The sequence below is a fragment of the Neolamprologus multifasciatus genome, chromosome 6 (assembly GCF_963576455.1).
Source record: "Neolamprologus multifasciatus chromosome 6, fNeoMul1.2, whole genome shotgun sequence".
In the NCBI taxonomy this organism is placed as follows: Eukaryota; Metazoa; Chordata; class Actinopteri; order Cichliformes; family Cichlidae; genus Neolamprologus; species Neolamprologus multifasciatus.
The window spans coordinates 31,994,116-32,010,884 of NC_140444.1; the positions used below are offsets into that span (position 1 = coordinate 31,994,116).

The 16,769-nt window shown below is 45.4% G+C and overlaps 1 long non-coding RNA gene across 1 annotated transcript in view; it reads right to left on the bottom strand.

Annotated features, from left to right (window-relative positions):
* Positions 1-2,897: 2,897 nt before the first annotated feature.
* The window catches only part of LOC146517391 (uncharacterized), a 46,081-nt gene continuing 32,209 nt past the window's right edge, over positions 2,898-16,769 (bottom strand). Inside the window, exon 2 of the long non-coding RNA XR_014874608.1 lies at positions 2,898-3,058. This is a non-coding gene — a long non-coding RNA (uncharacterized LOC146517391). The remainder of the gene's footprint in view (positions 3,059-16,769) is intronic.

A 16,769-nucleotide genomic window follows, 5' to 3' on the forward strand; every position in this document is an offset into this window, starting at 1 on the left:
TTACACAGCAGTGGAGAGTAGACTTTATCAAAGTAGATGTCTTTCTGAAAGCGCTGTAACTAAGTTTAAGAATATAATCTACCCACTGTTATCATCGTCAATGCCCTGTACCAACACAGAGCAGAGCAGCTATCTGAACGCTACCCCAACAGAGGTCGATTATCTTGTTAATAATTTCACCTCCTCACTACGTACGACTCTGGATACTGTAGCTCCAGTGAAAACTAAGGTCTCTAATCAGAAGTACCTGACTCCGTGGTATAATTCTCAAACACGCAACCTAAAGCAGATGACTCGTAATCTGGAGAGGAAATGGCGTGTCACAAATTTAGAGGATCATCATTTAGCCTGGAGAAATAGTTTGTTGCTTTATAAGAAAGCCCTCCGCAAAGCCAGAACAGCTTACTACTCATCACTGATTGAAGAAAATAAGAACAACCCCAGGTTTCTCTTCAGCACTGTAGCCAGGCTGACAAAAAGTCAGAGCTCTATCGAGCCAACCATCCCTTTAACGTTAACTAGTAATGACTTCATGAACTTCTTCACAAATAAAATTTTTATCATTAGAGAAAAAATTACCAATAATCATCCTACAGATGTAATATTATCTACAGCTACTCTTAGTACCATTGATGTTAAGTTAGACTCTTTTTCTCCAATTAACTCAGTTAACTCAGATCTTTCTGAGTTAACTTCAATAATTACTTCCTCCAAACCATCAACGTGTCTTTTAGACCCCATTCCTACAAAACTGCTCAAAGAAGTCCTGCCATTAATTAATTCTTCAATCTTAAATATGATCAACCTATCTCTAATAATCGGCTATGTACCACGGGCCTTCAAACTGACTGTAGTTAAACCTTTACTCAAAAAGCCATCTCTAGACCCAGCAGTCTTAGCTAATTATAGGCCAATCTCCAACCTTCCTTTCATATCAAAAATCCTTGAAAGAGTAGTTGTCAAACAGCTAACAGATCATCTGCAGAGGAATGGTTTATTTGAAGAGTTTCAGTCAGGTTTCAAATGATCTTCTTCTGGCCTCTGACAGTGGACTCATCTCTGTGCTTGTCCTGCTAGACCTTAGTGCAGCATTCGATACTGTTGACCATAATATCCTATTAGAGCGATTAGAACATGCTGTAGGTATTACAGGTACTGCACTGCAGTGGTTTGTATCATATCTATCAGATTCCAGTTTGTGCATGTAAATGGAGAGTCCTCTTCACGCACTGAGGTTAATTATGGAGTTCCACAGGGTTCAGTGCTAGGACCAATTCTGTTTACATTATACATGCTTCCCTTAGGCAGCATCATTAGAAGACATAGCATACATTTTCACTGCTATGTAGATGACACCCAGCTCTATCTGTCCATGAAGCCAGATAACACACACCAATTAGTTAAACTGCAGGAATGTCTTAAAGACATAAAGACCTGGATGGCCACTAACTTTCTGCTTCTTAATTCAGATAAAACTGAGGTTATTGTACTCGGCGCTGAAAAGCTTAGAAATATGGTATCTAACCAGATTCTTACTCTGGATGGCATTACCTTGGCCTCCAGTAACACTGTGAGGAACCTTGGAGTCATTTTTGACCAGGATATGTCCTTCAACGCACATATTAAACAAATATGTAAGACTGCGTTCTTCCATTTGCGCAACATCTCTAAAATTAGAAATATCCTGTCTCAGAGTGACGCTGAAAAACTAGTTCATGCATTTATTACTTCCAGGCTGGACTACTGCAATTCATTATTATCAGGATGTCTAAAAAACTCACTGAAAAGCCTTCAGCTAATCCAAAGTGCTGCAGCAAGAGTACTGACAGGGACTAGAAAGAGAGAGCATATTTCTCCTGTTTTGGCTTCCCTTCATTAGCTTCCTGTTAAATCCAGAATTGAATTCAAAATCCTGCTCCTCACATACAAGGTCTTAAATAATCAGGCCCCATCTTATCTTAATGACCTTGTAGTACCATATCACCCTATTAGAGCACTTCGCTCTCGCTCTGCAGGCCTACTTGTTGTTCCTAGAGTATTTAAAAGTAGAATGGGAGGGAGAGGCTTCAGTTTTCAGGCCCCTCTTCTGTGGAACCAGCTTCCAGTTTGGATTCGGGAGACAGACACTCTCTCTACTTTTAAGATTAGGCTTAAAACTTTCCTTTTTGCTAAAGCATATAGTTAGGGCTGGACCAGGTGACCCTGAATCCTCCCTTAGTTATGCTGCAATAGACGTAGGCTGCCGGGGGATTCCCATGATGCATTGAGTTTTTCCTTTCCAGTCACTTTTCTCACTCACTATGTATTAATAGACCTCTCTGCATTGAATCATATCTGTTATTAACTTCTGTCTCTCTTCCACAGCATGTCTTTTATCCTGTCTTCCTTCTCTCACCCCAACCGGTCGCAGCAGATGGCCGCCCCTCCCTGAGCCTGGTTCTGCCGGAGGTTTCTTCCTGTTAAAAGGGAGTTTTTCCTTCCCACTGTCGCCAAAGTGCTTGCTCATAGGGGGTCATATGATTGTTGGGTTTTTCTCTGTATCTATGAAGCGCCTTGAGGCGACTTTTGTTGTGATTTGGCGCTATATAAATAAAATTGAATTGAATTGAATCACACAGGCAAATGACAACCATGAAGAGGCCGCTTGGCAAGCTGCAACCACCAAACACCTGCAGAGAGTAAGGCGACTTCTGAGGAGTCAGCCAAATGGGGTGGACAAGATCCAGGGCAACATCTACACCCTGCTGTTCGTCAGATACCCTGCTGGGACAAGAAGTTGGCCAAAGGAAGCAATAAAGCCACTGACCTTATCATGCATAGAGGGTTTCAAAGCAATAAACAGCCAAGTTTATAAGGGTGCAGGCTGACTGAGATTAACTGAAACAACAACAGAGCAGTTTGGTCAATATTAAGATATTTTATTCCCATACCATTTATACTTCAGGATTAAGCCAAATACAAAAAAATAAAAATACAAAATAATTTGTTCCTCTTGTCCGTGTTGTGCAGATAGCAGCTGTTCCTTTATCTTTCACAGAGATGATTCATTCAAATACACCTGTAAATAACACTGAATGCCTTTCCTTGCACCTTATTTTGGCACTCATTGCTGTTTTCTACTACCAACTTCCTGTTCGGGTGTAGAAGCTTTTATTTTGGATGGGACAATTTCCTGTAAAACTGTTTTTGGCGCAGTTTTCCATGGCAGTCGCGGGAGTTTTGAAATGTGATGGTTTAACGGAGCCTATGGAGATTTCTTTTGTCATTAGCAGCCCCCTTGATGGAGGCACAAGGTATGGTCATGATACAAATGAGGACACGTTTAGATGTTTTTGTGACAGTCGCTACATTTGTTAAACGTTACGTTGAAACGAACTTCATGTTATAAGGTTTACGATTGTAAGAGTGTGGATTATTTTTGCTTACACACTGTTTCTATGTATACATCCCCAGCTCTTACGGTGAGATTGATGGTTTACTGCCATTAAACCTTCAAAACGCCATCAGTAAAGTGTCATTCTTCATTCGGGGGGGTTCGCTACAACATCTTTCATGTCAGTTTTAAGATTTCATATTAATATCATATTTTATCAACAGACATGAGGCTAAATATTGCGTTTCAAGTCAGTATAAATAACTCAGAAAGGCATTAGATTACTACGGAAGGAAGAAAAGGTACAAAGTGCTTACACACTGTTTCTATGTATACATCCCCAGCTCTTACGGTGAGATTGATGGTTTACTGCCATTAAACCTTCAAAACATCATCAGTAAAGTGTCATCCTTCATTCGGGGGGGGGGGGGGGGGGGGGGGGGTTCACTACAGTAAGAGCTTGCCTCCGGGAGCAGCGAGAGAGAGAGCTTCCTGTAATCGGAACGGTAACAGCACGGCACGGAGCAGCAAGCTACAGCAACGGTCCGGTAACAAGCAATTGCTCTCAAAATGGAAACTATAGAAGGAGATCAGATAAACCAAAAGGAACATCGAAAGGAATTGACATGCGAAGCCGATGAAACAGCTAATGAAACGTTCCCAAGGCGATCAGAACGTTCCAGTGTGCCCACAGAGAAAATGCTTTTATATCAAAGGGATGAACAGAATAAAAGAGAGAAGAAACTTCTAACCATTTATGAACATTGGAAAGGCCAGGTCAGAGTATACAGAGAAGACCTGAAAAGTGATTTATCAGATTCACGGTTAGCAGAAATGGCTGATGATATTGAAAGAACAGTAAATGATATGACGAAAGCATGCAGTGAATATAGAGAGCTTAATGAACCATCCCATGTCATAAGGCGCAAAATGGACTCTTGTGAATCAGTGACAAAGGACATTATGAAAATCATATCTGAGCGTTTAGCAGCTATAGATGAGTATGATGCAGATAGAGAAAGGCAGCGCCTCCATCAGCTCTTAGCTTATGAACATGCTAAGTTCATATTTGGTACTGCATCACAGTCAAGTTACCAATCTGAAGCAAGCATTGCAGCCAAAAGAATCGATGCTGTTGCAGAATTAGCTGCAAAAGAAGCTCAGTATAAAATTACACAAGAGGAAATAAAACAAAAACAAAAAATGAGAGAAATGGAAGAGAAACACAGGAGGGAATTGGATGCACAAAGGTCTGAACTAGAGCGTTTACAAGCAGAAAAGGAAAGGCACGCAGCACGTGCAAAATTAGATTTATGACAAGGAGTTTAAAGTTGATATGGACAGTCAGTTAATGTTACAGAGCAATGTCTGTTATCAACCAAAGCTTTGCACAACCAGCCTCAGAGCTCTCTACAGGTTCATATCACCCACATGTGGAACAATATGCATCCATCCCTGTCAATAATCCTCTACAACAACTGCACTCACAAATTGTCACTCCATCACCTCCCACAGATGTATTTCAACTGGCTAAAGCTATTCAAGACAGCATAGCAGTAAGCAGAATTCCAGTGCCCGTCGTGTTCAGCGGAGATCCCATCACCTACATCGAATGAAAGGCTTCCTTCATCTCACTGGTGGGCCACAAAGGTATATCTCCAGCTGAAAAACTGCATTTGTTAAAAAGGTATATCACTGGTCCTGCTCTTAAGTGTCTTGAGGCCACGTTCTACCGCAGTGATGAAGAGGCATACAAAGATGCATGGAAAAGACTTGACCAACGCTACGGTCAGCCATTTGTTGTTCAAAAGGCATTCAGAGACAAACTGTCAAAGTGGCCTAAAATCCACTCAAAAGATGCAGAAGGTCTACGGGCCTTTTCTGATTTTCTCACAACCTGTCTGCAAGCAACACCACATGTAAAGGGCTTAGAGATACTAAGTGACTGCGAGGAAAACCAAAAGTTATTGCAAAAGATTCCTTGCAACACGTTGGAACCATTAAGTCACAGTTGCTCTCATGAAAGGCAAAGATTTTCCCTCTTTCAAGGATTTTGTAGAGTTTGTAGCACTCGAGGCAGAAATTACATGTAATCCTGTGACTTCTTCATATGCACTCTATTCATGCAGCTCATCTTTGGAGAAAAGATACATAAGGGAGACCAAACCAAACAGATCTGTGACTCAAGTCTTCACTACACAAGCCACAGTACTGTCACGAAGTACAAGGTGGACTCACGTGCTGGACTCTGGGGATGATGCACACAAGAGAATTTATTAAAGAACAATGTCCAATGAGTGTATATACACAGATGCGGGGCAGTCCTATTTACAAGGGTGCGGGGCAGTGCTATGTACAAAAGGTGAGGGGGGCAGGGCTCCGGGGAAAATCCAGGGGAACACACTCGTCTCTCTCCACACAATCCACTCGCACACCAGGGAAACAGTCCAGGGAATCTGTACACAAAGAAATGCTTGATAGATTCTAAACACACACTGCACGGGAAAATACTTGCTGGGACGCTCGACTTCACTGACGCGATTCTCACAACGATCCAGCGAAGAACAGCCGTTGCTTCCTGTCTTAAATACCATCCACACTGATGAGGCACAGGTGTTTCTTCCTCCGAGGGCGTGAACCCATAATGAGTTCAGCCCTGGCGAGAGAGAGAGAGAGAGAGAGAGAGAGCTGATCAGCGACTAGCTGAACCTCCAGGCCGTGACAGTACCCCCCCGCAACGGGAGCCTCCCGGCGACCCCCAGGCTTCCCAGGATGAGCGTCATGGAACGCCCGCATCATGTTCCTGTCCAGGAGGGCCGCACGCAGGATCCAAGACCGCTCCTCTATGCCGTAGCCCTCTCAATCCACCAGGTACTGCAAACCACGCCCCCTGCGTCTGACATCCATGATGGTAAATGGCCTGCATTTGTATAGCGCTTTACTCAGTCCCTAAGGACCCCAAAGCGCTTTACACTACATTCAGTCATTCACCCATTCACACACACATTCACACACTGGCAATGGCAAGCTACATTGTAGCCACAGCTGCCCTGGGGCGCACTGACAGAGGCGAGGCTGCCGGACACTGGCGCCACCGGGCCCTCTGACCACCACCAGTAGGCAAACATGGGGTTAGTATCTTGCCCAAGGATATTTGGCATGCAGCCAGGAGGCAGCCAGAGATCGAACCACCGACCTTCTGATTAGTGGCTGACCTGCTCTGCCACCTGAGCTACAGCCACCCCGGCCTTCACCATGCGCGAGATGGTGAAGGCCGGATGGCCATCGATGACCTGGGCGGGTGGAGGGGGCCTGGAAGGAGGGCACAGAGGGCTGGAAAGACAGGGCTTCACCTGAGAGACGTGAAAGACATTGTGGATCTGCATGTTCTGGGGCAGCTTAAGGCGGACCGACACCGGGTTCACCAGAGAGTCAATCACAAAGGGACCAATAAAGGTAGGAGACAGTTTCTTAGACTCTGCTCTAAGCGGAATGAATCAGGTCGACAGCCAAACCTTTTCTCCGGGCGCATAAACAGGCGCCGGGGTCCTATGGCAATCTGCCAGGCGCTTGTTCCACTCAGCTGTGCAGAGAAGGGCAGCCCGTGTGGCCCTCCAAGCGCGCCGACACCTCCGGATGTGCTGCTGGACAGAAGGTACGAAATGCTCACCCTCAACAGCCGGAAACAGAGGTGGTTGGAAACCCAGAGACGCCTCAAAAGGGGACAGTCCAGTGGCCGAGGAGGTGAGGCTATTGTGGGCGTACTCAATCCAAGGGAGCTGCTCGCTCCAGGTGGTCTGATGGGTGGACGCTACGCATCAGAGGGCTGCCTCAAGCTCCCGATTGGCTCGCTCCGTTTGGCCGTTTGTCTGTGGGTGAAAGCCAGAAGATAGACTGACCTGAGCTCCCAGGGAGGAACAGAACTCCTTCCATACGCGAGACGTGAATTGCGGACCCCTGTCCAAGACTATGTCCGCCGGAATTCCATGGAGACGGAAGACGTGGTTTGTCAGGAGCTGGGCGGTTTCCAGGGCCGTGGGAAGCTTGGAATGGGCGACAAAGTGAGCTGCTTTAGAAAAACGATCAATGATAGTCAGAATGACAGAGTTACTTGACAAACGTGGCAAGCCCGTGACGAAATCGATAGCTATGTGGGACCAAGGGCGGCTAGGCGTAGGAAGGGGCTGAAGGACAACAGAGAAGGGCTGATTGACACCTTTATTCTGAGCGCAGACTGAACAGGCTGCTATGTACTCCCGGACATCCTTGATGAGGGAGGGCCACCAAGTGAAGCGCTGAAGGAGTGAAACGGTGCGGTGGATTTTGCTGTGTGTGCCCAATGTATCACCTGTGACCAGACAGAGGAGGGCACAAAGAGTAGTCCAGGGGGACCCGTTCCTGGGTCTGGTTCTGTTCGTTGGGCATTCCTAATGGCTGATTCAACCTCCCACATCAGGGCCCCAATGACACAGGAGGGGGGAATGATGGGAGGGTCTCGAGCAGTCTCCTCGGAGGCAGTGAACTGACGAGAGAGAGCGTCGGGTTTGGTGTTGCGGGAACCTGGCCTGTAGGTTATGGTAAACTGAAACCTTGTGAAAAACAGGGTCTGTCCAAACTGCAAACGGCTGGGCAGCGCCCTCCAGCCAGTGACGCCATTCTTCTAGGGCGAGCTTAACCCTTTAAGACCTACCATAGAACCAAGTCCGCCAGAGCTTATATTATATTTTTACATGCTGTAGTGCCATTTTTGGGAGCATTTCAAGTTGCTATACATCAATACAACCATTACAGCCTAGATTTTAATAATATGTATGAATTAAGTGCATAGTGATTACATAAATTGCAAAAAAGTGCAATAAACTACAAAAAAATTGAAAATCATTTTTGTTTTTTTAACATATATTTCTAGTTAGAGAAATTTAAGAGGCTTATCCCTCAAAACTGTAAATACAAAAAAGTTGCACAAAATAGTTTCCCACCACAGGAAATTTATTTTGAGTGCCTTCACAGTTTTATTTTTGAAATACACCAATTTTTATATACTGCAGGAAAAACGAAGATAAATATTATAATGCAAATTTGCAAAAAAGCAGCATATGCATCAAAATAAACTATTTCCAGCAGTGCAATATGAGTCCTAAGCATCCCAGAAACGACACAGAAAGTCATAAAGTCAAACATAACTTTTAAAAACACCAGTATAGGCTCATTGAGGCCCGGACGGTAAAAAACTACATTTCCGCGAAAATGACGTCACTTCCGGTTTCGGGCAGGTCATGGCGGACATGCGATAGTTCGCGCTGACGTCTAATCCAATGTAGGAAGTGTTATGAACAGCTGATCGGATCGGCAAAGCGTGTTTCTGGAATATTATGTTTTTGTTGCTGCAAGCGCTTTTTATGCAGTTTTTGCAAAGCTATATGTGGAAGGAAACTGTGACCTAGCACAAGCTGATGGCATAAGATGTAAGTACAACTCCTCAGGTTTCATATGCAAAAAAAATTATTGCGCTAGCTCACGTGGTTGCAGAGCTACCGGGATTTAAAAATAGTTACGCAAAACAGAGCGTGCCCGCTCCGACCGGTTTTAAAGGGTTAATAGCTAACAGTTCCCTGTCCCCAACGTCATAATTTTGTTCAGCAGACGAGAGACGGCGAGAGTAGAAGGCACAGGGATGGAGCTTGCCCTTCTGTTTCTGGGATAGAATGGCCCCCACCCCTGTGTCCGAGGCATCCACCTCCACGACAAACTGCAGGCTGAGGTCAGGTTGAACCAGGATGGGTGTGGAGGAGAACCGATCCTTCAGGAGACTGAAAGCCTTTTGTGCTGACTCCTCCCAGCAGAAGGGAACCTTAGGAGATGTGAGACGAGTAAGTGGGAGAGCAAGCTTACTGTAGTCACGGATGAAGCGTCTGTAGAAATTAGCAAAGCCCAGGAAACTTTGGAGTTGCTCACGGTTTGTCGGGACGGGCCAATCAACGACCGCTTGGACCTTAGCTGGGTCGGGCCTGAGGTTACCCTGTTCAATGATGTAGCCCAAAATGAAACAGTGGTCACAGGAAATTCACACTTCTCGCCCTTCACAAAGAGACGGTTCTCGAGAAGACGTTGCAAAACCAGCCGGATGTGGCGTTCATGTTCAGAGACGGAGCGTGAAAAGATGAGGACGTCGTCAAGGTAGACGAACACAAAGTGGTTAAGGAAGTCTCGAAGCACGTCGTTGACAAAGGCCTGGAACACGGCTGGGGCATTGGTTAGACCAAACAGCATGACGAGGTATTCGAAATGGCCTAAGTGTGTGTTAAAAGCCGTCTTCCATTCGTCCCCCTCTCATATCCTAACCAGATGGTACGCGTTATGCAGATCCAGCTTTGTAAAAACTGTGGCCCCTTGGAGCAGTTCATAGGCTGATGTTAGTAGTGGTGGTGGGTATTTATTCTTGATGGTGATATTGTTGAGACCTCGATAATCAATACACGGCCGTAGACTCTTGTCCTTCTTAGCAACAAAAAAGAACCCCGCCGCAACAGGGGATGATGATGGGCAGATCAGACCTGCAGCGAGTGACTCGTTAATGTACTTCTCCATGCTGTCCCGTTCAGGCTGAGAGAGAATGTATAAGCGGCTGGTAGGAAGTGGGGCGCCTGGGAGGAGATCAATTCCGCAGTCGTACGGCCGGTGAGGGGGAAGAGAACGTGCTCTATCTTTACAAAAAACCTGCTTAAGATCGTAATAGACTGAGGGTACAGACGAGAGATGGGGTGGCTCAGATGGTGGGGGGTTACTCAGAGGGTTCGCGGGTGGAGTTGCGGCTTTTAGACAAGACATATGACCAGGGACGTGCAGAGGGGGGGGGGGGGGGGGGGGCTAGAGAGGCTTGAGCACCCGCCCCTTTCCTGATGGGTGCCCAAAGTGCCCTTTTGTTGAGGCAACTTTAAAAAAAAATTTTTTTAATGTGTGTGTGCATGCGGAGTCCTGTCTGTGCCCCTCAACAATAATATTTAACTATTAATCACAGTTTTGCTAAATAAAAGGATCTGGCTTGCATCAGTCACATGATCACATTTAACCAATGATCGCCCTTGATGGCAGAACGTGCTGGTTACGAGCCGGGAACGAGCTCACAAAGAGCACGCGCATTTTTAGCGGTCCGGAGCTGTAGGAGAAACACAAATTAACTCAGAGACACAGACCGATGCGACAAAACCAGTAAGTAGGTGTACAGCGTACACTGTAGTGTATAGCACACAGGAGTATTAGCTTATTACGTACACGTTGGTAAGTTGTCTTGTGGCAACTGACGAACTGAAACAAATGAGCGTGCTGTGTTTGCAACAGCGCGACGAACATTACCTGTCCTTTTATTAACTGCTAAGTAGTGCTGGTCATAGCTGTCATGGGTCTGTAGCTCTGTCCACCGTTTTAGGGAACATATTTAGTTTTAAAGTAAGTTACAGAGCATTTCCTGCCTTTCTGGAGGGATTATATTTCACTAAAGAACGATCTAATATGCATGTCCACATAATTATGCATTATTATAATATTTTAAAAAACACACGCTGTATTTTAAAGAACATACATTAAGAAGCAGATTATATTAGATTTATATTTTAAATAAGACAAAATTTGGATTTTACAGCAGTAAAATTATTGTATCTGTTTAAAAATGTAATAAGCTTTGCCCTGCACAGAGTGGATAGTGAAACAAATGGAATCATCATAAATACATTATTTCATATTTATTACTTCCCCCTCCTCATTGCTTTATTATTGTAGCTCTAGTAATAAATAATAATGTAAGGATTCTGGATCAGCACCGTGATGCCCATAGTGTATACAATATTCTGAAGAAGGTCTAAAATGTCATTGTATGTGCGTGCATGTTTTATGTATATGGATTATTTTAAATTATTACTCATGATATAACATTGTCCAGACATGGCTGGTAAGGACATGAGGAGGAAACAGTAGGAGCTGTGTGAGGCTACTAAAGGCAGTGCTATAACATTTTTCTGTCATCATTTTATTATAGATTAAGTGCAAGAGTTGTTAGGTGTGGATAATTAGATTATGGTTTATTGCAATAGCAAGTTGTGCCTTGTTCTCAGATAGACAGCAAGTGGAGAGTGATATATGAAATGATGGGATGGAAGGAAGAAGAGACGCAAAGAGTGATTCACAGGCAGAGCCTAAATTATTTCTCACAGTTTTTTGTTGCCTTATGGTTCCAAGTGCTGTCACCAATCTTTGCATTTTGTTATTATCTCATGATACTTGTTTAATCAGCTACCATCTCTCCTATGGACTTTTTAATGTCTACAGTCTCAAATCAACACAGCCCTGCCCTTCCCATATTAGATTCTTGATGAATGTGTGTTGCTGTTATTCAGCCTGGTTCAATGTGCCCCTTTTTAACTTTGAGCACCCGCCCCTTTAAACCTCTCTGCACGGCCCTGCATATGACATTCCTCTCCCCACCCCAGAATGCTTTCCTTCCTCCAATCCAGGTCTGGGCTGTGTAGAAGTAACCAGGGGAACCCTAAGACCAGTGGTGTAAGAGGAGCCTTAAACACAAACAACTGCAACATCTCAGAATGATTACCAGAGAGGGTTAATGATATTGGCTCCGTAATGTGGGTGATATCTGGGAGACGCTGCCCACTGAGGGTGGTAACTTGGAGTGAGTGAGGCAGTGGTTTAGTGTTTAGTTTTAATTCTCGAGCAAGGGACTCGTCAATGAAATTCTGCTCTGCGCCTGAATCAATTAGTGCGTGGAGTGGATGAGAAACCGAACGAACCATTAGTTTAGCCGCAAGCATCAAGCGAGGAGGAGATTGTGAACAGGAAACCTCGCCCACCCGTACTCTCCCCTCTACTGGCGGGCGCGGCCTTTTGGCTGGTAAGGACAGGAAACGGCCATATGGCCCTTACGGCCGCAGTAGAAGCACTCACCAGTTCTCCAATGCCGTTGTCGCTCTTCCAGCGTTAGTCTGGAGCGCCCTATCTGCATGGGTTGCTCAGCCTCGTCTTCATAGTTCCGTCCTCCCATTCCACTTGCCGTACCTCCGCCGGAGGCCATCTCCTCTCATCCTAGAGGCTTCTGGGAGTTGTAGTCTCTAGCGCCGCGCCGTGCCGCACTCGCATGTTTTCATCCACCTTCACACACAGGGTCATAACATCAGAAAGAGTAACAGGTAATTCCCTCATAACTAGCTCCCTTTTTAGCTCGTCACACAGGTTATTCAACAGAGTACTTATTAGTGCCGACTGCCCCCACCCGGTCTCTGCCAGAGTCCCAAACTCAATCGAGTAGTCGGCCATGCGCCGTCTTCCCTGCTTCAAATTAAGCAGTCGGTGAGCCGCCGCTTCAGCCCCGGTGCCTCTCTCAAAGACATTCTTAAACTTAGCGAGAAAATCAGCATAGGTTATTTCAGGGTCCGTTCTTAATACAGCCTGCGCCCAATTTAATGCATGACCACGTAGCAATTGAACGAAAAAAGCGATCTTAGCTTCATCGGTCTCATAAGTCCTCCGTAGCTGTTTGAACTGCAATGTCACTTGTGTTATGAAACCCACAGTCTTGCGGAACTCACCCGAGAATGGCTCCGGTGCGGGCAGCGACCGCTCCGGAGGCTCCGCATGGGCCGGCGGTGGAAGAGCGGAGGACCCGGGCGCATGGACAACTATGGAGCGACAGGTGGAGATGTAGTGGGCGGGCTTACCAGTGGTATCCGTTGAGTCATCGCTCAGTTAGTGCTGTCAGCTGTTGATTAATGTGCAGTAACATTTGTTCGTGGCGTCCAAGATAGCTTCCGTGGAGATGACTGGCTGCTGGGTGGGGGCTGAGTCCGCTAAGTCCATGATGTGGCTGGATCGTTATTGTCACGAAGTACAAGATGGACTCACGCGCTGGACTCCGGGGATGATGCACACAAGAGAATTTATTAAAGAACAATGTCCAATGAGTGTATATACACAGATGCGGGGCAGTGCTATGTACAAAAGGTGAGTGGGGCAGGGCTCCGGGGAAAATCCAGGGGAACACGCTCGTCTCTCTCCACACAATCCAAACACAAATCCACTCGCACACCAGGGAAACAGTCCAGGGAATCTGTACACAAAGAAACGCTTGTTAGATTCTAAACACACACTGCACGGGAAAATACTTGCTGGGACGCTCGACTTCACTGACGCGATTCTCACAACGATCCAGCGAAGAACAGCCGTTGCTTCCTGTCTTAAATACCATCCACACTGATGAGGCACAGGTGTTTCTTCCTCCGAGGCGTGGGCCAAGGGCGTGAACCCATAATGAGTTCAGCCCTGGCGAGAGAGAGAGGAGAGAGAGAGAGAGAGAGGGACTAGAGAGAAAGAGGGAGAGACAGCTGATCAGCGACCAGCTGAACCTCCAGGCCGTGACAAGTACAAGGAGAAAAAAACTAAGTCAAATGACACAAGGTTAAAGGTGGCCTGCATGTTCTGCAAAGATGAAAGTCATCAGTTGTCAAAGTGCCCAGGCTTCTCAGAGAAGTCACTAGACCACAAACGGAGATTTGTGAAGGAAAATAAACTGTGCTACAGGTGCTTAAAGTTGGGCCACAATGCCAGAGACTGTCGTCATCGCCACAAATGTGCACTTGCAAAGGACGACACCCCACCTGTTTGCACAATGAGAGTCACATGGCAAATGAAAGGCCTCAGAGCTCTACAAACATCGCTTCAACCACAGAAAATGACACCATGGCAGCCACAGCTCTGAATGTTACTAAGGTGGGTCAATCAGGTAGGATTCTGAGGTTCAGATGTTCACATTGACCTTCCACCCGCCTACACAAAGGACTACATCCCATTTAACTATGACAACATACCCACAAATGAAACTGCAAGGCAATGGCCCCATCTGTCAGAGATCGTTGATCAGATACCCCCTCTCCTGAGTTGTGATGTTGGACTACTCATTGGATTTAACTGTCCCAGAACTCTAGCTCAAAAACAGGTTCTACTCGGAAAAGACAATGAGCCATTTGCCATACAGACAGACCTAGGGTGGAGCATTGTTGGTGGCTCATCAGAGTCAAATGAAACTGAAACAAGTCTGTGCCATAGGGTCATGGTAAAGGAAATGCCTGCTGTAACACCAATGGACATGATCAATGTTCTTGAATCAGATTTCAAGGACACAAAGGCATGTGACAAAACGGTCTCACAAGAGGATCTTGTTTTTCTGGAAAAACTTAAGGAAGGGATAAAGAAAAACGAACAAGGACACTGAGAGATGCCTCTTCCATTCAAGCAAAGGCCAAACTTACCAGACAACAAAAGGCTTGCAGAGATCAGACTGGAACACTTAAGGAGAAGGTTGAACAAGGATGAGAACTACAAAAATGATTATGTTGCATACATGAATGACATAATTGAAAGAGGAGACGTGGAAGAAGTACACAACGAAGGAACACAAGGTGAACAATGGTACATCCGCCATCATGGGATTTACCACCCCAAAAAGCCCACAAAACTGCATGTCGTATTTGACTGTTCAGCCAAACACAATGGAACAAGTCTCAATGATCATCTCCTCCAAGGGCCAGACTTAATAAACAATTGGACTGGCATTCTTTGAGATTCCGGCAACATCCTATTGCCTTAATGTGCGATATAGAAAAGATGTTCCACCAGTTCCACGTCAGTGAGAGGGACCGGGACTATCTACGTTTCCTCTGGTGGAAAAACGGTGATACAAGCACACAACCTCAAGCATACAGAATGAAGGTACACCTTTTTGGTGCGGCATCATCTCCAGGCTGTGCAAATTATGGACGGAAGTACTGCACTGCCACTCGCACCCAGCAGGTTCACAGTTCGTTGAGAAAGACTTTTATGTCGATGACGGAGTTACGAGCACAAACACAGTGAAAGAAGCAATGCAGTTGGCACAAGAAGACAGAGAAATCTGCCGCAAAGGTAACCTGCGTCCCCACAAGTTTGTTTCTAACAATCACACTGTTTTGCAAAGTATACCTGCATCAGAGTGTGCTGTAAACATTAACATAAGAGACTTGACATTCAAAGACATGCCACAAGAAAGAGCACTAGGCATCCAGTGGAGCATTGAAAAGGACTGTTTCAAATTTGACAACACACTGAAAGTCCAGCCAGCCACACGCAGAGGCATTCTATCCACCGTTGCGTTGATCTACGACCCACTTGGAGTTTTAGCGCCATATGTGCTGAATGGAAAGAAAATCTTGCAAGAAATGTGTCAGCATGGTGTCGGGTGGGACGATCCCATACCTAATGCACTCAAGCCAAGGTGGGTGAGTTGGCAAAGTGACTTTCTAAATCTAGACAAGCTAAACATACCTCACTGTTACCTGCCTGCTAACTTTGGTGAAACTAAAGAAATAGAGTTGCACCACTTTTCAGATGCAAGCTCAAGTGGTTATGGACAATGTAGCTATCTGAGGGCAAAAAACGCTAAAGGTGAAGTTCACTGCTCTCTGGTAATAGCAAAGGCTCGAGTTTCTCCAACTAAACTCACCACAATCCCCAGACTTGAACTAACAGCAGCTGTAGTTTCAGACTCAGTCAGCAACATGTTACGGGAAGAACTGTGTTACGGTGCAAAAGACTATTTCTGGACTGATTCAAAGGTGGTGCTGGGCTACATAAACAATGATGCACGTCGTTTCCACACCTTTGTAGCTAACAGGGTCCAGAGGATCAGGGAAAGTACAAGCCCTCAGCAGTGGTTTTACGTGCTATCAGAACTGAATCCAGCTGACAGTGCTTTGAGAGGTGTAACTGTCAATGAGTTAAATAAGTGTATCTGGTTCACTGGCCCCTCCTTTTTGTGGAAAAATGAACTGCCCACAGCACAACCTGTCGAGCTGGATCTGACCATAGGAGATCCAGAAGTCAGAAAAGTACAGACAATGTTAACTAAAGTCACAGACACTGTAAGTCTTGCTGAATGTCTAAGTAAGTTCTCCTCCTGGTCCAAAGCAATTAAGGCTGTAGCACATCTCATAAGAAGGGCTAGACACATCAAGTCAAATGCATCAGCTACAGTGAGTGAGCAGAAAAATGCTGAACTTGTGATCATTCGACATGTACAAAGTCAAACGTATGAACAGGAAATAAAACAGCTGAAGAAAGGAGAACAGCTACAACATCATAACAAACTGTTTAAACTGGACATTTTCATGGATACAGATGGTCTCCTCAAGGTGGGAGGGAGACTCCAGCATGCAACGAGTGACACCTTCAAACACCCGATCGTGATCCCAAAAGAACATTGTGCAGCCAAACTCATAATATCTCACTGTCATGACAAATTAAACACCAAGGAAAAGGATTCACCATAAATGAAATCAGATCCAGTGGCTACTGGATTCCA